We start from the raw sequence: 25,708 nt of genomic DNA, 5'->3' as shown, positions 1-25,708 counted from the left end.
CGAACTCACGAACTCTTGGCCAGGGATCAAGTGCTCTACCAACCAGGCTATCCCGGCCTTTTTAAAAGTTATTAAACTTTTGTTTAAAAAAAACCTCCAATTGGGCGAGATTTTCGCACCTAGTTCTTATTTTATATTTCATAATCGTCGTTGAGCAGCCGACCCAATTTTATGGGTATACGACTACTAATGTTCAACTCCGTAGCCTTGTAATTTTGAACCTAATCCAGAAGACAAGGGAACTCCTGGATCGAGTATAGTGATAAATTTGACTTCGTGGAGGACTTTTGGGGGGGAGCTAACCCACATTTGCGTTACACGGAGTGGAAGACCTTTGAGAACCTCCCATAGTTAGCCTAACGGCAAGGGGATTGTAACCCATGATCCGTTTACCACTGAGGATATTTCACGTCAGCACCGTGGTCGGTGCAAGCCGGATGCGGAATTCTTATCGACTGGGATTCGAACCCGGTTCGCCTCATTGGAAGGCGAACGCTCTATCCCCTGAGCCATCTTCGCATCTAGTTGATAACTATCAAAGTCATTGAATAAATCTAGTTTTTGCAATTTTGAATGAAACCAAATAATGCAGCATTGGCATAACGCAGAGATGTCGACTGCTACGGATTCGACTATTCGATTTTGAAAAACGGTAGAGAACTACAAACTTAAACTTTGGCTGAATGCGAGCAATTATTTTCCTTCTCTTACTTTTGTGCAACTAGCAAGCTCTTCCTTATATTTGATCATCGAGTTAAGCAGAAGGAAACGCACATTTCAACATTATTTTTTGTCCACAGGTCAGCGAAAATTGGGGTTAAAATATTCATTTAAGTTTCCAAAGTTTTGACATTCATAAAAATATACAGCGCTTTAAATATTTATATTATAAATATACCAATCCTTTTTGAACTTTAATTTCATTAAATTTTCATTAAGTTTTAATAAATTTCATTTAGTTTTTGTTTTATTATTCTGTGCAAATCGATCAAATTTAAATGGTTACCTGACCAGGATTGTTACGACCTGGTAAAATTCGCATAATTGTAGATAAGTTTGCTCTAAGTTACTGAAAAGTTTAGTTTTCACAAAGGAATTTTAAAAACATTCTTGATTTTTTCCACCTATTTACATATGTTTCCTTTTGAAAAAAAATTTTTTTGGAAGATACAAGCGTCTCAAAAGATATTTATTTTTTCAATTTTACTGCTAAAATAGTTAAAATTAAACTAACTAAGAGTTAATTACAATTATTTAATTAATTTTAGCTTCATTCTAATTTATAAAAACTTTTACTAATTTTCTGGTAATTATACATTTCTAGGAGTGGTAAATAGGAAAATTGTATAAGTAAAAATGCTTAGAAGTCATACATAAGGAATCCTCCTTCAATAAATAATCTCTTCCATTCTACAAAAAAAATCACATTTTTGTTTAATAATTTCAGTCCAATATCATCACATCACGTTAATCACGTTATCCGCATTTTCTTCCTGTTCAGAATTCCTATAAAAAGTATGCAATAATTCCATAATATCATTTGGGGATGCTGACTATTCAAAACCAATTTTTTAACATTTTTATTAAATTTTTATGGCATATATACTACAAAATAATAAGCATTAATTTAAACTCTGATACATAGTTTCATGTTCAAAAAGTAATGTAATGTAAAAGTACTTCCGCTAAACCTAAGAGGATTTTTCCTAGTTTTAGTTACCTTTTCAGATTTGAAAACAATAGCTTTAACTAGATTTAAGACAGAAATTAAGACATTTACATTGTTTATATAATGAGGTAGACAAATATTTTTTATTTCTCTCATGAATAAAATAATGATAGTAATAATAAAAATAAAAAAAATCTAAGAGTTAAATAATTGAGTTATCAATCTTTAGCTTTTTGAAAGAAAGAAATAAACATGAGACTTGGCGCTTTTTGGATTGTATAAATTTTTTTCTTAAAAATTAAACTTTTCGGGAAATAATTATTTTCGGATTGGCAAAACTTCTCTTCATTGTCTTCTGGATTGGATTCATAAATTACAAGGCTACGGAGCTGAACACTGGTAGTTGTAAATTCAAAATTTTCTCGGCTGTTAAACGACGGTTATAAAATAAAATTCAATCCCGTTAGCTTAAGGAATAGAGCTCTCGCTATTCAATGAGGTAACCAAGGTTCCAATCGCAGTGATGGCTGGTAGATACGAATTCCACATCCAGCTCGCACTGATCACAGTACTGACGTAAAATGCCCTCTGTGGTAGATGGATCATGGGTTAAAGTCCTCTTGCCATCAGGCTAAACGTGGGTAGTTTTCGTGGTTTTCCTCTACATGTGTCACAAATGTGGGTTCGTTCCATCAAAAGGTCCTCCACTAAAGCAAATTTCTCCCGATATTTGATCCAGGAGTTGCATTGTATTCTGGATTGAGTTCAAAATTACAAGGTTACAGAGTTGAACATTGGTAGACGTAAACTTAGAATTGGGTCGGTTGTTCAACGACGGTTATGAAAATATAAAATTCACTCGCGTGTTGTACCTATACGATCTTAACTCAATGAATCATTAAATGAATAAAAAATGAAAAGTAGGACTTAGCCTTTGGCACAGCTAAGGAAAATTGATTTTTGAAAAGTCAAACGGTGAAGCTCGACCTAATCTATCAATCACGGATGTTTGTGCTTAACTACATTTTGTAATATTTAAAAAAAAAAGAAACACATTTCTAAGTTAATAATTTCAAATTAAATTCGAAATTTTCATTTACGAACTGTCACGAAGGATGTCAATAAAATGAATTAAGTGAAGCGCATCACTTCTTGCACAAGGAACCATTTAGGATTTTTTTTTCTTTGGTTCGTTAAAGTTCTATTTTTTTTAACGTAATATATTTTTTGAATGATTACAAAATAAGATTTTTCAATTTTTAAATAATGAACTACCACTTCTCTTTTAAAGTTTAGATTTAAAAATTGAAGACAAATTTAAAAACAGAAAAACTAGTAAAAACAATTTAAGAAATATAGTTCATTGCTGTTTCAATTTCATTGATTTTTGCCATAATCCCTATATTTATTACATTCTCTCTCACTTCTGTTTTCACAGTAAGGGAGACTTCTGTTATTTTTTTATTATCATTAATATAATGAGACTTTAAGGTGACAGAATAATTCAAATCAAACCATTAAGGTAATAACGGAAAAAATGATTGTAGCATTAAAGAGTTCATATTTAATACTTAATGATTACATCACTTAGCAAAATATGAGTCTTATATGAACACTGTATGCCTAGTATTTTTATATGAGGACAGGTTATTTTTAAACAGGTAAATAATGGTAGTAACGTGACATCATTACAAACATTCTATTTCATACACGTATTTTAAGTGAAAATTAGCAGCGAATAAATAAAAAAAATATCAGAATTATCTTTAAATACTAGTCGTCAACTCTTCATTTAAAAAATCAATAACCTTTGCCTTAATTTGTGAGGATACGTGGCTTTTCTTTTACACGAGATTTTCGCTGTTAAAACTGCTTATGAGCTTGGAAGCCAACTTGCTACTGTTGATGATGTTTACTTGTACTTTTCTAGATAATATTTTAACTAGAAAAGTACAAGTAAACATCATCAACAGTGCTTGTACTTTTTCTAGTTGACATTTTAATGTATTAAATCTACCACTGCAAATGAATAAATTAAGTCTGCGTATGAATGCATAATGATCATCAGGTGTGATTTGGCTATGAAAAATATATAATATGTTTGTCAATAAAAGATTTTTCAACTTAAATTTACAACTACTATGGAAAACCAATTTTGAAAAGAGCGAAAATTGGTAGTATATATAAATATTTTGGAGAAAGCGCTGTAGTTTACATTCAAGATGAGCTTTCGTTTTTATAAACTTTTTTTCTTAAAAAAATAAGTAAATCATATGTTTTATTCTTAGAAATTTTTTAGCAGAAATAGGATATTATTATTGTCAAAATCTTTTTACAAGAAAATATACTGTTTCTGATAAGGAGTCACGTTATACTGAGGTTTTTCTAGTGAAATTAATGTGGTAGCCAAAAGGTTAAAATTTTTAACTTAATTAAAGAGCAAATGCTCTATAACTTGTTCATTTAGATATTTTTAACTTCAATACAAAATGTTGTACGGAATTGGGTAAATAAAGAGATATGAGTGCACAACATATTTTGAATAAAGTTTCATCACCACTTCCACAAAATTAAATCCATAAAATCAAAGTAATATTAATTTTGATATTTTTTATTTATATTAGAACAGGGTCATTCTTCGTAAAGAATGACCTCGTCGTTCTTGGCGGAATGTGACGCATTGTACAAATATTTTCATACAATGTTATAGTGGAAGGCATATTCAACGCCCGCCAACTTTCAATACATTCAAACGCGTTCCACCATCGAATGTGATGAAACTGCGCGTGCATCGAATAAATGAAGATTCGAAGAGGGGTCTACGTGATGAGCAATCTAGTGAAACATCACGTGTCATCCCAAACAAAGAATGGACGCAGGCACAGAAGGTCACCGAGCGTAACGGGCAATTACCATGGATGTGCTAGATTGTTTTACGTCTATCGTCTGCTTTATAGTGTGCCTGTTGCACAACGATGAAAGATAAAACTTCTTAAGTCCTAATGGTTTTCCTGGAATAAAATGTTCCAACTGAATCGAACTGGAAGAGAATGGAAATTTTGGCAAGTAGAAAAGAAGAATCAATCGGTTGATGATTGCATAACAAATGATTACTCGGACAAAAGAACGTCGTCGTGAGTCCTTAGATAATGAAGAGAGCATTATTGGGATTTAAATACAAAATTGTATCAATGTATCGATTGTATCGTTATCAAAAGCTTTCTTTTATGCAGAAGTGAAAGGAGAAAAACAAGTAAAATTATTAAGATAAAATACTTTCGCAACCCTATGTAGTATACCGAGCACATGGGTTTGCGTCGATTGGAGATTAGTCCTTAAAACTCCAAAAAATTTATTCGCAGTATCTTCCAGAAAATACAGCTTTTTCTAGCTCTTAATTGCAGCTCAAATAGTAGTGTAGTACTGTTTGTCTAAGATAGGTACTCTGACCGCCACTAAGTCTGCGGCAGTCTGGTGCTATGGAAACAAGAAGAGGGCATTTTGGGGAGGGTAGCTTCGATGAAAGAGGTCTCCTTTTCCCTCACCGAAACTAGTCCTAAAGAGGGATCCCGCACCCCTACTTGAAATTATCATACCTCGTTACCATAGTCACCGCCACAGCTCCAGACGAATGTCTGGCAGAGTACCTGTCTTAGACAAACAGTACAGAGGCTTCACACTCTAAGACAGTTTGATGAACACACACTGTTGCAGTACCAAACGGGCTACTACTCTCTTTTGTGAGAAGAGGCACACTCTAATTTATAAAGGCTTGGCGACGAAATCCTGGAACTGTCGACACGATTCTCATATAACTCCATAAATATTGGTCCTATCGCTTTGAAACTCGAATTTTTCAGAACTACCATTTTGTTGCCAAGTCATCAAAATGTCACCAAACCGAATCTTTCATTAGAAATATATAAGATTGTTTTTTAAAGCTCTGTCTCCAAGGAAAATAAAAAAGGCATAGTTTAAGTGCCTTACAATTAAATTATTTACACTGCCTAAGTAATTCTTGCCGTGAAGAATTATCTGGGCTTTAGAACAGGCAAATAATTTAAACGAAAACCGCCTTTAAAAAATCGGCAACAACTTTTTTAAAATCGCCAATTTTGAGAAATTTTTCCACCTAGATGAAAATTATCAAAATCACTGTTTTATTCTCAGTTTTTGAAAATTTTTATATGAGTCCAGGTAATGTGGCATTGAAGTAAAATTTCAAATATTAAAAAAATTAGACCACCATCGCTTATCATTGTCACAAAACTGTGGCTTTTCTCTATATTGATGCTTTGCGCCATTTTCCAAAATAAGCATTGACAGCGCTGGTATTAGATAGGCTAAACTTGACCCAACTGTCACGAGTAACTGTTGCAAACTCAGAGCAGTTATAAAAATAGCATATTATTCGCAGAAAAGCATCATTTCATTCTACGACAGAGCCTTCGAAAAAAAGCCATAAAGCGCTATTTTTTACTCTAAATTTCGTTAGAATTACGCAACATTCTAGCAATTTTACTAATTGAACTGTTTAGTTTGAGTCTGTCCGAGATATTTAACCTGATGACGAAAAGTATTTACAAAATTGTACACGTATTTAAAAATTCATTACAGTAGGAACAGTTTTATCACTGTGAACCCGTTTTAATTCTTTTTAAGTGAGCAACACTCCAATCCGTTCATAGAATTTTTTTATTACCAGGGCTCTAAATTTTAATTTATTTACACTAAATGTTAATTTATTTATTTCTAAATTTTAGTTTATTTATTATTAAAATTTAATTTATTTATTACTAAGTCCTAATTTATCTATAACTAAACTTTAATTTATTTATTAAAAATTTCTGTAAGTTTTTTCCCTCTCCTTGGTCTATCGCGAAGGATATGCATGCACTTGCTCAGTGCTTCTATTGTCCACTAGCATGACCATCTCACGAATTTACAAATTCGCGTAAAGCAGGCACGTTTGGTGTTTCATTTCTGCCGAAATTTTTATTTTTCTGTAATTCACACGATTTTAACAATACCGGCACTGAATTTCGAAATACGTATTTCGCAACTTCGATCATGTATAAATGTCAAACTGCAGTAATATGATAATGCTTTCTTTTCAGTACTTCCAGCGACAAACCGCTGTTAGTGTGAAAATAGCAAATAAAACTTATTATTTATTGAAAATGCATTATATATTCAAAAACTTTTAATACTGTCAGGGCTGAAAGTGTATATACACCAAGACGAAAACAGGGAAAAACTAGTAAAAAAATAATTTTATTAAAGCCTGTTTTCGGGGTGATTAAAACATCCATGACTACCAAGAATTTTTTTATATAAGCGACTGCTTTTTTATTGGTATGAAAGTAAACATAAATATAGAAATATACTAGGAAAGTGAAGATAAATTAGAATAATAAGATAATATTTTATGCCTCATGCAGGGAAGTCAACATTTTACTCTTTATGAAAAAATTATCTTTGGTCGTAGTTTATGTTTAAATGCATGATTCTTTGTTATGTAAATCTGATTTAAAATCATTTTTCTCACCACTATGAACGATTCAAAATTTTATAAACAACTTAATACCTAGATACGTTTTATTCTCTCCAAATAAGTTTTTTCCTAATAGTAGCGAAATAATTATTGAAGTGATATTGTTGACAATTAATTAAATTAAAACATTATTAGATGACTAGTTGTTTTTCTTTTGGTATGTTAAAACTATTTGGCTGTTAAAGGTACATTAAATCTCAAATTTGTTAAAATAGGAATCAAACATGAATGCAAAAACTTTGCTAACACGTATAATATAAGTATAAAATTTTAAGGAAAATTTAGCAATATCAGCTTTAATTATTGTTTAGACAAATTTTCTAAAGATTTCACTTTTATATTTAAAATGGCTGCAAAATATTAATGCTTTTATTTTTTGGTAATTTAAGTTTTAAGAAATGTTAACCGCTGCAAAACATCTATGCTTGCGAATATGCTGTTTCCAAAATATTTTCCAAAGTGGCAGTTAATTCTAAATTAAAATTTAAAAAAAAATATGTGTATTTTGTTAGGGATTAATCATGTAATTAAAATAAATATTCATCAATATATATATTTAATTCATTCATTTGCAGTGCTAGTTAAAATTGTTCTTAATTGAATTTGTAAATCTAAGAATGAAATGGTACAGCAAATATTTCACTAACACTTAAAAAATTAATTTATTAAATTAAAAATTTATTACAATTACAAAAAATAATATACAGCATGAAACACTGGCGTCTTTTTCTGCGTTAAAGGTAAAGTCTTTCAATCGCGGCTCACTTCCTACCAGCGTTAAAAATAATTTGCGCTTTTTTGCAGTCATTTAGATCTATGAGAGAAACAGTTCATCATTGAAATTTCTTTAATTTTCAAAATCAATTTTAAAAAAATTGTGATCGCCGATTGGCAGAATGGTTGTTGTCTAATTTTTTTTCCAGCCTACGTTCTTTGGCTTTAGTTTTTTCAGCCTCGGTAAGTTTAGACCTTGGCATTTTTATTTTTCTTGCTTCAACTCTAACCTTTGGGACCGTGTTAATCAGTTTGGGACCCTCATTATTTGTGATATTCACCTGAATTAGTATTGAAAACGATCTAGTTGGAACTGTAGGTTGGGATTTCTGATTCTTAATTAAAACAATAAAAACAAATATATCGTCCAAATGATGAAATTCTCTTTTATTCACAACTCAAGAAGTATTTATGGGATCTCTCTGGTCCCATATCTCAAAAATAAACTCACCAACTTAATGCATAACAAAATTAAAAGTGAAAAAGGAATTCTAAAAATGTTATCAAAGAGCAGCGGTTGCCATAGCAACGCATGCAATGACGACGCACGCGCACTGTTTGCTATTACTCTTGAACACAGTTGAAAAGTGTGATGACGTCCAAATGAGATGCGCAAGCCATCAAACCCAAAACAACACCCATTTTTCCAATGGGTAAAAAGAATTATTCCAGTTATGGTATCAAATGTATATGATACGGTGTTTTTAATATCTTATGATGCATGGGATATATAATAGTGTGTTTAAGTTACAAAAATTTAAAAAAAATAAATTAATATCTTTCTGCATATAGCTGCAATAAAATTGTCAATGCACTACCTCTTGGGAAAATCTTCTTCTGAAAGAGTACATATGGGAAGGTACGAAATCCTAAAACTGTAATTGTTTTTTTTTAAAAATAAAATTCAAATAATCAAACAGAATAAATTGTACACACAATTTAAAAGAATATTTAATACCATTTTTGAACGTATTTGTCACACTTTTATGATTTAAAAACAGCAGTTCATGAATTAATTTTTAAAAAATCTTATTAGCATGAACCAAATTTTACAATTGAAATACGTCACTTACAAAAACTATTAAACCCCAGGCAAAGACCTTGCTCCAGGCAAACAAGGTAATCATGTGGATTAAAATATTTTTATTCCGAAAATCTGAGTTTACCTCTGAAATTATTGATCTGTAATTTTAAAAGCTAAGTAATTTCTAAAATTTAGCTTCAGAAAATATACGTTTAGTTCAAACAAATTGCATTATTATACTTTCTTTTTAAGCATTAAACTGTATCATGAATATATTGACTCGATTTTATAGTGTAATCTCATAACTAAAGCGGAAATAATAATTTAATAGTTATAAGATTATTTTAATAATTATAAGTGAATTTCAGGGAGAAAATATTTTTGTTAGAAAAGGTTTTTTTTCTAAAAAAAAAAAAAAAAAAAAAAAAAAAAAAAAAAAAACTATGTTGCGTTAAAAAGGCATGCAGAGCAAAGAGCAGAATAAACTCTATAAATAGTAACTGTTGTATAAAAGTGAAAAAGCACGTCTATTAAGACATTTAGACTATTATTTAATATGGCATACAACAAATTGAAAGTAAAAATAACATTTTTCGAACTTTTTAAGAATCAATTACGTGGCTAAAAGAATCAAACCAGCAATTTTTAGAACCTTAATAACATATTTCCACTCCATTACAAATAATTTCTTTTTCGCGTATCTATTCCTGTCATCATCAACATCACGTCCGCTCCGTGATGCTATTTATTGACGAGGATTCGATTTCAAATAAAAGTGTAGAATATCGTGTATTTTCATTCGCAGGTCGATGCCCATGATCGAATTTCCCTACTCTGTTCAAAAACGTTCCGCAGGCGGAAATCTGTGGCCCAAACGCTCGAAATACAATAGTTTTCCGGTGCCCGAGGAAATAACCGACTCCTCTGCATCAACAAATGAACGATGAGGTGAAAGGGAAGTCTAAAAAGATTCCATTTCTAGTTTCATTTCTGAATTCCCAAATAATCGCTCTCACGTTCGGTTCAGGTCATTCGAATATGAAACACTGATTCTCAATCCTTCAGGCGATGCGTCTGTCCAGAATTGCTCGCTTCTATGGGGATTATGTGAAAGCAGATGTTGTTTTAATCCAAAGTGAAATCAGGCTCAGTTTTGCATAAATTTAAAATCGCAAACGATAAAGCGGAGTTCTTATCTAGCTGGAATCAAATGGAACGAGTAACTGAAGCAAAATGTTTTCAGTCTTCGAAAAAATAATAGTTATGATAAAATTCCAACCAGTTTCTAACTTAATGTGAACTTATTATTCCGAGTAAAGAAATGTATATCGATCAGATCTAAGCTGTTTTTACTATAGTGGTTGCAGGCTAGAAATAACTACAGGCATTTGGATTTGTATTCGTAAAGTAAATATTTTTTTTTTAATTAAGTGTTCTTTTTTATATTGTTATGCGGCATACAACAACTTGAAAATAAAAATAATGTTTAACGAAAAAGCAAATAAATTTTCGAATCTTGCAGATGGTTTTGTTCTCGGTGAAAAATCGAATGCCATCAGTGTGAAAATCTCCACTTTAAACAATTTTAAAGTTGGATTTCTTGAAGAAGTGAGAGAATGTTTGCTGATAGGATTTTTTTTTTTTCCTTTTTTTTTACATTGTGAAAATAAAATGTTTCTGAAGGAGAAATAGTAGAATAAAACTTAACTATATATTCCCCNGTAAAGGTTTTTCCTTTTTCTTTTTTCATTGTGAAAATAAAATGTTTCTGAAGGAGAAATAGTAGAATAAAACTTAACTATATATTCCCCTCTATATTCTTTTGTACAACAATAATTAAACAATAGAAATGTCCTGGTTAATATTTTCCTGTCATAAAATAGCTCTATTGAGATTTTTTTTTAAAAATCGATTCCACTGCTTTTGAGTTCTGCGTACTGGCCATGTTGAAAACAAAACAAATGTGGTCTCACAAAATTTTTTTATTTTCCTCTCGTGCATCAAATATTTTATAACAAAAGAAAAAAATGCTTAGGGTGCAACTGTTGCACCAGTCATCCCCCAAAAGGTTACAGCTAAATATCAGAAAGAGGACCAAATTATTTGGGCATCTAATTTTTGCATTTTTTTTAATTTTATTTTATTGTTATTTTTTTTTAATTTTCCTACAGAAACTGAACATTTTCTGATTAAGAGGACAAATATTCGTGGAATGGAAATAAATTTCTTAAAGAAACTAAAGAATACCGACAATTGAGTATAGAACATTCTTTAGCGATAATTTTTTTTTCCATTTTCACTTTATTATTTTTAAAATAGAAAACTTGTAATGAAAAATGTGGGTCAGTGACTTACGGTTTAAAAAGTCCTGTGGTAGATGATTTTTTNGACCTACGGTTTAAGAAGTCCTGTGGTAGATGATTTTTTTTTTTTTTTTAATGGTGAGATCAGTGATTGGAAATTTTTGCGGTTTGACTCACTTTGAACTGATTAAAATTAATCTAACTGCGGGCGAATGGTTTTCGGGGCACAATTTGTAGACCACGGACCGATATTAATGCGATCACGTATCTATCATTTATCAATTTACTACTCACAGTCATAGCTGCCGTATTTAACACTTTCTAGTCAAGATTATAAAAAATAAATAACAATTTATTTAAAAATTTCAGGTATTAATTGTTTTAACGCGGCAAATACTAAAAAAATTTTTTGTTTAAACTTTCAACATTTATTTTGATTATTCATAAGATATGTGGGTGGAGTGTCTGCCGTTTCAGGCAAAAAACTCTTTTAGTGGATCTATTAATTATCAATTCTTTTTAAAAATTAATTCCTATTCCACAATATCATATTCGATGGAGAAGTAATATCATACCTCATATCGAAGACTGATGCACAAAATGGAAGGTAGCCATCAACACAACCAAATCTTCACTACTAATTATCAGAAAATCAAGTAAAAAGAAAGTCATCTATCCAAATATTACTCTATTCAATGATACAATACCACTAGTTCGAAAAGCCACCTACCTAGGCGTCACCATTTCTAGTACTTTAAACTGGAATTCCCATATTAATAATATTATTAGCAAAGCGCAAGGAGCCTATCAAGCCTTGAAGCCGATATTAAACTATGACTCAAAACTTGCACTCAAAACAAAGCGAACGCTATACCTCCAATGCATTCGACCGATCATCAGCTACATCAGCTATGCAGCCCCTGCATGGAGCACAACCACTGCTACTCAAAAGAAACTAGAGAGTACTCAAAACAAATTTCTCAGATCGTGTATATGACACTTCACCCAAACGAAAGTTGACCCAATAGATAATTAATGATGTGCACCTGTGGGCACGGGAGATCTCCAGGGGTCCGTTGGGAGGGAAGGGTATAGAGGGATTTTATACAGGGGACAGAATCCTTTTTTGGGGAAAAACAACCTGAAAGGGAAAATAGATTTTCCTCTTACTATCGCTTAACCATATATTCAATCGACGACATTTTTTTTAGCCATTTTAAATAATGTCGGAAATAAGCTACTTAAAATCTTCAAGAGGGGGCTATTTGATACTGTATAAAAATTATTTGNAAAGAAAGTCATTTATCCAAATATTACTCTATTCAATGATACAATACCACTAGTTCGAAAGGCCACCTACCTAGGCTTCACCATTACTAGTACTTTAAACTGGAATTCCCATATTAATAATATTATTGGCAAAACGCAAGGAGCCTATCGAGTCCGAAGCCGATATTAAACTATAACTCAAAACTTGCACTCAAAACAAAACGAACGCTATACCTCCAATGCATCCGACCGATCATCAGCTATGCAGCCCCTGCATGGAGCACAACCACTGCTACTCAAAAGAAGAAACTAGAGAGAACTCAAAATAAATTTCTCAGATACATCACTGGAGTCTCTAGATCCATGAGAATGAAATATCTAAGAAAGGACTTAAAAATAAACAAAATAGATGAACACATAGCTGAACTATGTGTAAATTTCTTCAGAGATGCTCTCTCCTGTGATACGTGTAACTACATTAAAAACTTAGATTTTTAGCTCATCAAGGACAATATAAAATATAGCCAGGCAACCACCTTTTTTCCTATCCCGTGGGATACTGTTCCGATTTTTGTAAATAGTTATAAATATTTGTATATAATATTTCACTCGATATTCATCTATATATTTTTGCGCATTTATTATCATGTGTTTTTCCTATTTCTTTGAGGCTATGTGGCTACTGTGCACCTGCGAAGCTCCGGGGTAATACATTGGGTGGAGGCGAGGCAGTCTGCCACAAAAACCTCTTCTCTCTCTTAAATTTGTTTGTTAAATCTCGCTACTTTATTTTAATTTTCTCTCAGTAAATGTTACTGAATGTCACAAAATTTTTTGTATTCCGATTCTTCTAAGATACCTACCACTTTTTCCCAGACCTTATGCAGGAACAATTAATTTTCTTGCAGTTCTGTGTTAAAATGGAAAGCTTATATAAGGCTTAACTCACATAGAAAACATCGCTCAATGGTAAATGTCTGTCTTCCACACAGCAAAAGAACAATCTAAAAAAAAATATCTACACTCGTTCGCAAAGTTCCAGGAAAAATAAAAAAAAGAAATCCGAAACCCATCATTTAGCGTTCCATTTACACAAATAGCGACTCCTGTTTCCCTACTAAAATATAAAAAGAATGGAAAATGTATATCAGAACATGATGATCGTAAATGTTCGATGGGCCTACCTATTGCACAATAGAATTATTTCTTCCGTGGTGTGCATGCTAGGGGTGTGGAGGGAATGTGAAATAGGTTATCGCGCATTATAGTCAGTCGATTGTCCTTCCTGTCGAATAATAGTGTCGCAGTTTTGTTGAATCACTGAAAGACCGACAGGTAGATAGAATTATTATTCTTTTTTTTAACGTGTATCTAAAAGATTCGCACGGTAAAGGAAATACATATGATATTAAAATGAAATCAGCCAGGAATAGTCTGATGCTGTTCTAGCGCAGATATGACCACTTCCTAGTCATAAAAAGTAAATTTAAATTTTGTCAATTTTCCTGCAATTTTTAAATTCTAATCGTAAAAAAAAGAAAAAGAAAAATTTATTTTAAAATGATTTGCATGCTAAATGATTCTAAATTAGATTAATTAAGGGAAGTCAAATTTATGAGAATAAAAAAGAAACGTTAAGACATGAAGTTATCAGTTAAAAAATAAAAAAATAAAAAACAATCGCATCCAATACTTTTTATTTCATAGGTTTTAAAAAAACTATACAAATATTTTTTAAAATATTTAATATAAAATTAAATTTATTGTTGTTACCTATCACATCTTTAGAAAGGAATGAAAAGTCTGGAGTGCGTTCTTTGAAATTTGTTTGGTTTAGGAATTTAATTATCTGATTAAAATTTTAAAAATGTTTTATTAAGCAGGGTAGTCCTATTGAACAGGGGTAAAATCCGAATTTTTAACAAAATTGTTTCCGTAAAATAAAAATTAAAAAAAGATTCAGTATTATTGTTGGGTTCGTCTCCCAATGAAGTGAACAGTTCGAATCCCAGCGATGACTGATTGATACGAATTCTGCTCCCGGTTCGCCCCGACCGCAGCTCTGCCGTGAAATATTCTCGGTGATGGTTGATGGATCCTGGGTTTGAATCACCTAGCCATCGGACTAACCACAGGAATTCTTCGTGGTTTTTCTCTCCGTGTAACGCAAATGCGGGTTATTGAAACAAAAAGTCCTCCACAAAAATTAGTTCGCCCCAATGATTGATCAAGGAGTTCCCTCGTCTTCTGGGTTGGGTTTAAAATTACACGGCAACGGAGTTGATCATTGATAGCCGTTAACTCAGATTTAGGTCAGCTGTTCAATACCTATTATAAAATATTATTATTGTATTATTTATCTGCCTTTTTATACATTATTTTTTAAGTATGTTGTATTGTAAGTCATGTGTTGCACATGCGCAGAGGAAACTAGTTTTATTAAGAATAGTTGTTGCAGAAATGTATCTGTATACAGATACGGATTTCAAAACATGCACTTTTTAATTAATATTAACAGCTCATTTTCTAATTAATAACTATAGTATAATTCCTTTTTTCCTTTAAACTAAGAAAGTACATTATTCCACTATTAGCTAGCACCATTATTGCACTAAAAGCATTTATTTTGAAAGCGAAACACTTAAAACATGCAATATTAACAGGAAAGAACTAGTAGTACTTGAATATATTCATAATCGTCACAATGTCTTGATAGCTAATATGTAAACTTATAGATCTATGCAAAACACAGACCTCAGATTTTGCATCAAAGCAAAAACTTTGATTTTTAATTCACATCTTATCAAATTACAAACATCGTCAATAATCATACCAAAAATGAAAGAACTAAAATTATATATTCACATTTACGGGGTTGCAAACTGCTACGTTTTTCGCACAATATTTTAAAGAATGGCAGACAATTAAAATCCACAGTTTTCAGATTTTTTGCCAATTTTGCTAACATTCAAAAAGACTGTTTCAAAAATTGCGTTACATGTAAGATTTTGTATAATTTACTTGTAGTGGTGTGGAAAAAAATTTAAATCAAATTTACGTAGCAAAGAAGAATTCATTAAAACATAAACTTAGCAACCACTAGATAAAATGTTCCCCAAAATGGTAAAAAATTGGTATCATCTAACATTTTAATATGTGAATATATTTAAAAAAATATAAAAATGCAAATTAAATTGTGTCCTACTCAATGTGTACTGCTCGCCTAAGTTATAAAAGCTGTTAAAGAAACAAAATTTTTACAAACGAAATATTTTCATAGCTTTTTAGCTTCCTTTATGATCATATTATGTAACTGAGATCAGTGGCCGGAAATAGCGCACTACAAGTAGTGGAACTACTGTAGTCGCTACTTTCTTTCGTAGTTTGTAGTGTAGTGTGCTACTTTTTTGTAAAAAAGGTAGCTGAGAAGCGAGTAGTGCAATACTTAAAAAAAATCAGTTCGTAAGCGATTCCTGACAACTACTTTTAATGATCATTTAGAAAAGAAATACGGTTCTAAGGCAACTAATTTTTCGAATTGAATGGGTACAAATCTTTGCTGGTTCGATGAAATTGACCCTGTAGATGTAGCTGAACGTTGACAGAAATTTCGTATCTAAAATCACGTTTAATTAATACTTAAACTAGCCTCTACGAAAAATAGATAATTATTCACTTTGGTCACACTTTCACATACTAATTAATGCACACTCGTGAAACATTGATGTTATTTAAAAGTAAAGGAACGTATTAAACTGGCTGATGTAAACATGAATAAATATTTCTTAGTCATTCCCTTACATTTAATGTAAGTCAATTTTTTATTCATAACTATTTAAAACATAGGTGTAAATTAGGTTCTCCAGCAAAGTTCCTCTCCTTAAAGTAGTGAAGTAGTTACTATACTATTCCAAAGTAGTTTACAGTCAATACATTAAAAAAAAAGGTAGTAGTTCATTTAATGTAAGTCAATTTCTTATTCATAACTATTTAAAACATAGGTGTAAATTAAGCTCTCCAGCAAAGTTCCTCTCCTTAAAGAAGTGAAGTAGTTACTATACTATTCCAAAGTAGTTTACAGTCAATACATTTAAAAAAAAAGGTAGTAGTTCATTACATTTGTGACAAAATAGTTTTGTAATAAACTACAAAGAATACTGTAGTTTTTCCGACCACTGACTAAGATTAAACACAAACATTCTTTTTCCCTTATAATATACCAAATACGCAATACAATAAAAAAACTACATCGCAATAAAGCACCTACAAACATGAACCCTAACACGAAATATATTTTTGAAAAATGAATAAACTGAAAAAACTGCGTTCCTGGTCGTTCGCAAATGCTGATAATTAAAGAATAAATTTGCAATTAGCGAGATTGACATCGGTGTCACTTTCTTGACCTGAATACATTTCGTTATAAACGACGCTCGCGTTATTAGTTTATTTCCTACAAGAATTCGACTTTCACAACGATCAGAAAATAGTGAAAATCATATTACCTGAATTATATAGAAAAAAAAACCGATTCAATTGATACGTTAATTAAAGGTTTCCGAAAATATATTCGATTTATCCTGGTCGCCCTGACACCGATTTCGAAAATGATTTTCTAATCGAGATTTAATTAATTCTAATGAATGAGTTGGTATTTTATTATTTGTCATTAATTGATAATGATGTTTTTATGAAACTTAAAAGTAAAACTTCCGCGTGTACCTTTTTTTTTCCCCGCTCTCTAAAGAATTTCATTCTTTTCTATTTTTAATTTGGCCCAGATGCAACAAATATGATTGAAACCCACTGGAATATTCCAATCTAATTAATCTACTGATGAATGATCAAAATATCTCAGAATTTTAAAACGTTGAAATTCAAGTAGTAAATCACTTGAATTTCAAATAAATACTTATTTATTTATGACTTAAACTCGGAGCCACTTAACATTTAATTGTTTTCTGTACTCCACAAACTTAGTATTATTAGGTAACACAATACCTTAAAAAAAAGGTGAGGGGGAAAAAGCAGGGGCTTTATTAGTTGAAGCTAGCTATCTTTGAAGCTAGCTAACTTTATTAGTTGATAGCTCTGAATAATTTTAGAACTTCTATGGAATTTTCCTTAAAACTTTAAAGCAATAAAATAATGTAATTTGTTGTTTTGAATAAGTCATTTGAAACTACGTTTCTCAGATTTTAGATTTTTTTAATTTCTAATTTTATTTCAGTTTAAACGGATGAAAACCGATTCTGATGACATGAAAAAATTCTTTTAACGTTGATTGCATAAAAATAAAAATGCGTATCAAAAATCTAAAAACAGGCAAATGTCTAATTTTTAATTATCTAACAAAAACTGTTGATTGCAGAATTGTATTGGCTTAATTTTGTCAGAAAAATTTTATGGAGAATCTAAAACATGCCCGCTTTGTTGTGATTGGATGACGGATTTGTATTTTACATGTATCGGTAGATGCTGCCAACTAGAGTAAATATCAGTCAACACTTTATTCGTAAAATTTAAATAAAAAAGGGTTAAAATGGTATTTAGAATTTTCTTTCTCCGACTTTACTTCCTTCAACAGTTGATTTCGGTCGGAAAAGAAAGGGCCTCTTTATCAGTTAAGAGTTTTATAGTTTTATTGGAACTAAACTGTTTATTTTTGTCCAAAATAAATTGTTCAGTTCTTATCAAATTATCACTGAAAGGGTTAAACTCTACGCCATATGGATGCAGGTAAATATAATAATAATAATGAAAACCCATAAGAAAAACTGTATTCTTCGGACAAGCGAGTTGTAAGAGTTTTGTAAATAATTCAAGATGCTATTATTATAGAGTAACATTAACTAAACTTGTCACCGGTTGAAAACGACATATTTGTATAATATGACAAAAATCTTCATAGTTTACATTACTTCATTACTACATCATTTTTAAAACGTATTGAATAATATTCAGTAATTGCAACAAAATTCGGATGGATACATCGAGGGGAAAAAATGGAAGTAAAAGACTAAGGTGGAATTTGTATTTCAGATAAGTCCATATAAGACTTGCAGGTAGTTATCGAAACAGAAATAAGCAAAAGAATTCAAGGTCGGCTAACTTGATCTAGTTCAGACCATGTATAAATCGCCCATGCACTTTTTCCCTCCATTTTTATTTATCTATTAACATCCCACGCGATATAGATGTTTCAAGACCTACACACCGTTGACCGGAATGCTGAAGGCGTGTTTATACTGAACACTTCCACGCGTCTGGCTGAAATCTCATTACAAATACGTTATTGACATTTAATCTTTTCATAATTGATATTTCTTACCTTTCAGTGAGAAGGTTAACAAAACCGTGAAGAAGAGTCAGAGTTTATAACATTATCCGAAATTCAAGTGCTTCGATCTGTTGTGCCTAGAAATATAAAAGAATAAATCAAAAATATAAATAAACTCAATTAGAGAAAATATTGGAAGCAAAAACAATTTGTTATTTTTGAAATATTTACCAATTCAAACTTTCCAGAACATTTAAAATGGTAGTTAACCCCTTGGGGACGGGTGATTCATAAAAGCATTCGTACAAAATCAGAATCAGGATGTAAATAAATAAATACGGTAACATAAATGTTGGCGTTGCTAATTTGACAGACTTACTTAGCCTTTACTTTAATTATTGTTAGTTTAATCATATACATAATCAATGTTAATTCAAAGTATAACTAAATAATTTTATTTTGAACTAAGTAATGGTGAGTTAAATAAAGCAAACAATTATAATAAATTGCCCACAAATAAATTGCTAAAGAACTATTTTGGTTACCAGTTTTATCTTTTTATCCTGATTGATAAGGATTTATCCTGGCACGTATTTGTGACAATTGGCGCGAAAGGGTTAAGTAACAATTAAAGTGAGCACAGGTTTATGCATTTAAAAACATGGGTGAAAGCGAAACGGAAGAGATGGCAGATTAACCATTTTTGTTTTAATGGCTTCCAATTCTTACTTTTAAACTATTTCAGAACATCTACTTTTTCTTAAAAAAGATGCAGTTTTATATATGTGCTATGATTGTTGAAAAAATCTCGGTAGTTACAGAAATTTAATTTTTTGCGAAAAAAATGTTAGAATGAATTGTCTTTCATACCGGTTTTTGCTCCTTTCCGTCTTGGTAGATATAGGCTTTCAGCCCTGTTTTAAAAACATGACCTGTGTGTTTATTATATAAATAAGTGATCTAAGGTGTCAAAATACGCCTCTGTGGACAAAATCATCGAAAATAAAACTTACAAAGCATATTTAACATTAGTGTTGCGTAAACATAATAATTTATTTACAAATGCGCATAACCTCCAACATTTCAGGTTCGTGAGAAAAAAGCTTTTCTGTGGTAACGAACTAAAGCTGATAGTTTTTTTTTTTAACAAATAGAATTTATATAAGACTTCATTACTTTAGTATACAGGGTTATTCATATATTCCCTCCGGGGTTTCGAAGCGTTGTAGTAAAAAAACGAAGACGATTATGGCAAAAAAGAACAAATGAAATTATTCCGAAAGTATTCAAGTTTTATATGCCGCGTGATGCAGCTGACCTGCGTGAAAGGATAACACGTGCTATTAATAACACAGTATCATATTGAGCAGAGTATGGCAGAAACTAGACTATCGCATTGATGTATGCCGTGTGACCAAGGGTTCACACATAGAACACCTGTAATGTATGTAAGTAAAACTTGAATAGTTTCATATGTTTCTTTTTTTCATATTCGTCTAGCTGAATTAAAGAACACTCTGCACATTCTTATATCTCTACCAGAGATACCAACTTGCTGCACTTGTATAAAAAGAGTTTCTAGAAGTAACGTAATTTTAACTATTTTAAATTCAGCACTTTTTATTTTAAGTTATTTTTCCATGACTACTTATCAAGAATTCAGAGTACTATAGGGAATGCAACTTTTTGTAGTTATCTCGTGGTAACACTTTTATTTTTATTCGACAAGTTTTACTATTTAATTCACTGCCAATTTATTAAACTTTTGGAAGAAAGCGAAGTAGTTGGTATCCCTGCATATGCTTTGTATCCCCATCATTCTTTAATTAATCAATATGAATTTATGAGTGATTTTGAGTTCTTCTACTTATAAATTAACGAAGTGGTGACAGTGAAACAGTACAAACAAAGTGAAACAATACAAAAGTAAGAGTACAAAGTGTTGGCAAAATTCAGAAAAACATGGATACTTTATCTAGAGTAGCGAAGCGCTTCCCTTTCTCAAGTGTTTTCAAATTGATAGAGCAGAGATGCCAACTGCTCCGGATTCTACAAAATATTTCAGAAAACGGTAGATTTTCGCTTAACATTGGTAATATTTCAGAAAGCTAATCACAAAATAAATGTAACAAAGTAGCGTTTGATGGAAGCCATTGATATTTGAATTTTTTTAGGAATAGTAGTGGGTAAAATTCCTCTAAATCGAACTTATCTAAACCAAGAATCATATATTAAATGCTATCACTAGAAAATCTATCCGCAATCCTGAAGGAGTAGGCATCTCTGAATTGGCACACAAACAAGATGTATATGTGCAGCATGTGTGTTGCATATGTGCAGCACACATACACATGTGTTATGAAGATGTATATGTGTTCCATAATATGTGGACTCCTACAATTCTGTGCTTACAGTCTGAGAATTTTTACTTCATAATGCATAATAATGCAAGTATGCATTACTGTGTATTACAAAGTAAATATTACAAAAATTATACATAACAAATTAAGTTTCACTAGTTATTCGCTAATTAAAGTCACAAAAATCAAACAAATACTCCGATTAAAGTTTGAAAGTAATTATAGCAAAGAATATGATGGTCCAACCCCACCCCCTTTTTTTTCCATAGCAGATCCGAACTAAACCAGCAATTATTAGTTCTACTTCCTCTCTTGTTTTACAATGGATATTTAGTTTTGCAAATAAATCGCGTAGGCGGACCGACCATTTCGTTTCCGATAACCGATCCTAAAAGAGGTTAAAATTCTGTCTTCCACCTTCGTAATGCACGAACTGAGTCATTGTTAACGTCCAATGGCTGTTATTGTAAGTTTAAAAGAACACGTTCGGACGTGTTTTCACACGATTGTGAAATCAAGAGCCGCATATGTCAGAGATAGAAAGGACACAGGAGGTTATGTTACACTTAGAGATAACGAAATGTAACATTCTTCGCCTTACACACTTCCATTGCAGTCTTTGGTTTCTACTAATGAAGTGGAAACATGACAAATGGCATTTTCTTTGTTTGTTCCATATCACGAATGTTCTGCTTTCTATTGTCTGATTTCGGAAGTCGCATTTTTCTGTCTTTTTAATTCGTATGAATTAGGAACTTGGAAAGATATTAAGCGATCAATCAAATAAAGTATTACTAAATAATACTAGCATATTTAAGACACTCAAGATGGTCTGATAAAATTTTTCATTCATTCAAAAGGCTTAGGGTGATACAATGATAAGCCACATTTTTTTTTAAAAATTGAAATTACTTTTTTTCGTATGGTTTCCAGGTAGGCACTTTGCAAGTTTATGCAATTTCCAATATGTAACATTACAATGCACAGGAACAGCTACATGGATATTGTGGTGTTTTTCACCAAATATGCTCTCCTGAATATTTTGAAAATGTGGTGTAATATTACAATAAGCACTACAATTGTAAAACTGTAATTGGCATCAGGAAAGAAGAAACAAAGTTACCGTACACAATGCTGATTTATAATTATTCGCAAAGATTAACAATCTTCCTTATCAACTTTAAGTAATCTCATTTATCATTAGACACTCATTTGTTTTCTAGAATAGTATATATATANAGAAGAAAAATTCTTGAAATGAAATATTTTTAAAAAAATTATTTTTATTAAGAAAATTTATTACCCAGTTTCTTAATTTTTATTTTTTTAAACTGAATATATCTTAGTGCTGTCCTCTGTATAGTGCTATCTGTCCCTCGACTTGCCGAAGGCGTATTAACCTTAATTGAGCACACAAGCCTGCAAATGCATGTTCTACCAATAAACCAATCCAGCTCTCTCATGGTGTTTCTTTTAAAAATGTTGGCAAAACCACTAAAAATTCTAAAAGCTGCTATAAGGTTTATTTGTCCACCACTCTGTAAAATATTTTTCAAAAAGCGAAGTAGTCGACAGTAATAAATATAACTTTCGAATATCAGTTTTAACAATTAATTCGAAAATTATTTTATATGTATTCAAGTATAATGTTAAAAATATATATATAATTGCAGATTTTGGTAAATAAACGTAAATTATATAGTTTTAATTAATTTATACATTTGAAAGTGATGTAACGCTTGAGCTCTGATTATAATATTAATGGAACACCATTTTTTTAGTAGATTTCGATATTCGTTTCAGCGTGGGATCATTGAATGATATTTTAATCCTTCTAAGATAAATATTTTTAAGAAAATTAATAGAAAAACACTTTGTGCGGTCATTGAGTTGAGGTCTTTAAAGGGTTAGGTCACATCCCACCCACATGCGACTGAAACAAGAGAAGTTATAATACCACGCGGAAGATATCAACTATTGAACGAGAAGCAATTTGGTTTTTGCTTAAAGTTGAAAATCTAATTTATTTTCAATTACAAGACAGACAATTTAAAGTTCGTAAGCTATTTCAGGAGCAGTTAGATATATATTTCCTGCTATTTTAAGAGATTAAATGAAAATATTAATGTTAAATGGTATTTTGTGTATTTTTTTGTAAATGGTATTTTGTATTTCGGTAATGGTATTTCGGGAACAGTGAGATATATATTTCCTGCTATTTAAATAGGTTAAATGAAAATATTTATATTAAATGGTATTTTGTGATTGCTTACATTCTGATGGTAGTTTTAAATATCTATTTCATACTTTCAAAAGAACAAAGGCAATACTAAAAATTATTTCCTTATGAAGACTTATTTTTCTAAAAAAAAAAACTACATTTCTATTTACTTAATACATTAGCATCATTCATATTTCGTTAGGTCATAAATAACTTTTATAAAATTAATGTTTTCTAAAATAGAATATATCTATTTTTTTTTCAAAAGCAAGTAGACCATTATTTTTTTTGTGCTCCATGTTTGCTGTGTCAAATAAAATTTAGTCAATGGGCTAAAAAAAGTTTATCAGTGTAAGAATATTTTAAAATTAACAGATTATTATTTTATGACAGTGATGCAATATACAATCATATGAGGAGTAAGATTCTTGATACCTTATATTCTACGTGTAATACATGTACAGTGCGCAAAATTAAAAAAAGGATCACCCTGGATAACTTTTGATGCAATAAAGTTTAGACCCCTTAATATTAATTTTACTTTTTTCGTATCTCACCATATTTAAACCTACTTTTTAAGCAAATTGAAACATTTAAAATTCGTTTATCCAAATATAATTCTATGCAAAAAAATAACTCTTATTAAATATTTCGTATTTTTCATTATTTTATTTGGTAATTGTCAAAAAGAGTTTGAATTGTAAAATATAAAATTTTTTACATTCTCTTAAAGAATGAAATTTTAACCAAATGTCGCCCGGAGCGACATTTGGTTTTAATGAAGAATCTTACAGCGAAGTGAACTTAAAATATATGTTGCGAATGAGAAAAAAAAGTAAAGATTGGTAACAAAATCATTTAAATTTTTGTATTTATTTTGCAGAAATAAAATAGCTCCTCCAACCATAGCTTAATTTACTATATTTGGCACAGAATTTGAAACTTTTACGAAACTAAAATGGTAAGAAAATGAAAAATTTAATTTAGTTTTGATATATATACATTACTTTTCTTGTAAAGATACTTTTTACAGCATTGTAATGTTAGTGGTTGGGGCATTAACTCTTTAGCGCAGATAGGACACCAGTGTTCGTTATATGTATTTTTTCTGATACTCTATTCACAAGCAAAAACATACTTCGGTATTTTTTAATTATAAAAAACACCCAAATAGATATGAAAAAAAATCTGTTAGATTATCGGAATTATATTTATACTAAAATATAATATCCAAATAAAGTAGATTCCTTTTTTCATTCATATTCAAAAATTTACCAATAATTGCTTTTGCAAATTACAGAAATTTTAATGATGAAAAACTGTTTCTTCTCTTAGATCTAAATTGCTGCAAATAAGTGCGCATTTGAAAAATTATTGTTTGGAAGAGAGCCGCGCTTGTAAGATTTTACATTTAACGCAGAAAAAGTCACCGCGGTTTTTCATAGCTATAAATTATAAAACTGTTACATATCATATTTTTCACTTATTTTGACCTAAATTAATAGAAAATAATGAAACAAAAGTGTGATAAGTATGTCTAATAAAAATTCCAATTCATTGTTCTTCAATTATTTTGATGAGATGAAGGAATTTGTGTTCATATTTACATATGAACAAAAATTCCTTTATCTCATCAAAACAAATGGAAATATTTCTAAGAATAAAAGCATTTATATTTTGAAGTGGTAGCAGATTAAAAATAATTTTTTGTTTAAATTTCTTTATGGAAGGTTGTATGAATGTTTTGACTCCCTGAAACTAGGCCAACAGTACCAGTCGCCTTAGGGTAAAGCACAGATTAAGAGGTCTGGGGCCTGCTACAGCGGGCAAGTACCTTGCCAAGTACAGATCGTCGTTGACTCCTTGAAACAGCCCAATTAGCAAAAGTGTTACTTTGTTTTCTTTTAAAAGGTCTTATTAAGAATACTATTTTATTTATTTATTTTATTTATAAAAAATTGGGCACCTGGGCCGCGCAGTATTAAGAATACTGTAGGGCTGAAAGCCCAGATACATCAATACGGAAAAGAGTAAAAACTGGTACGAAAGTCATTTCATCTTAGCCTTTTTCCAAGAAAAATAAAATTTCTACAACTATCAATTTTTCTTATTGAAGTTATACTTCTTATGCGACTTCCAACAAGGTTGCGTTAAACGTTTAACGCTACATTTTTATTGGCCGGGAAATCACGTGGTAGGATCCAGTTTTCCCTCATTCATTTCCATATTGTTTTGGTTCTCACTAGCATAAAAA

At 30.9% G+C, this 25,708-nt stretch overlaps 1 protein-coding gene across 1 annotated transcript in view; it reads right to left on the bottom strand.

Moving 5' to 3' along the window:
• Positions 1-25,708, bottom strand: part of LOC107445816 (dentin sialophosphoprotein) — a 108,285-nt gene that overhangs the window by 62,092 nt on the left and 20,485 nt on the right. Inside the window, exon 2 of the mRNA XM_043039242.2 lies at positions 18,925-19,010. The gene's annotated coding sequence lies outside the window, so the exon portion shown is untranslated. The remainder of the gene's footprint in view (positions 1-18,924; positions 19,011-25,708) is intronic.

The sequence above is a fragment of the Parasteatoda tepidariorum genome, chromosome 1 (assembly GCF_043381705.1).
Source record: "Parasteatoda tepidariorum isolate YZ-2023 chromosome 1, CAS_Ptep_4.0, whole genome shotgun sequence".
Classification (NCBI taxonomy): domain Eukaryota; kingdom Metazoa; phylum Arthropoda; class Arachnida; order Araneae; family Theridiidae; genus Parasteatoda; species Parasteatoda tepidariorum.
This window is presented reverse-complemented; position numbering and strand designations above follow the sequence as displayed.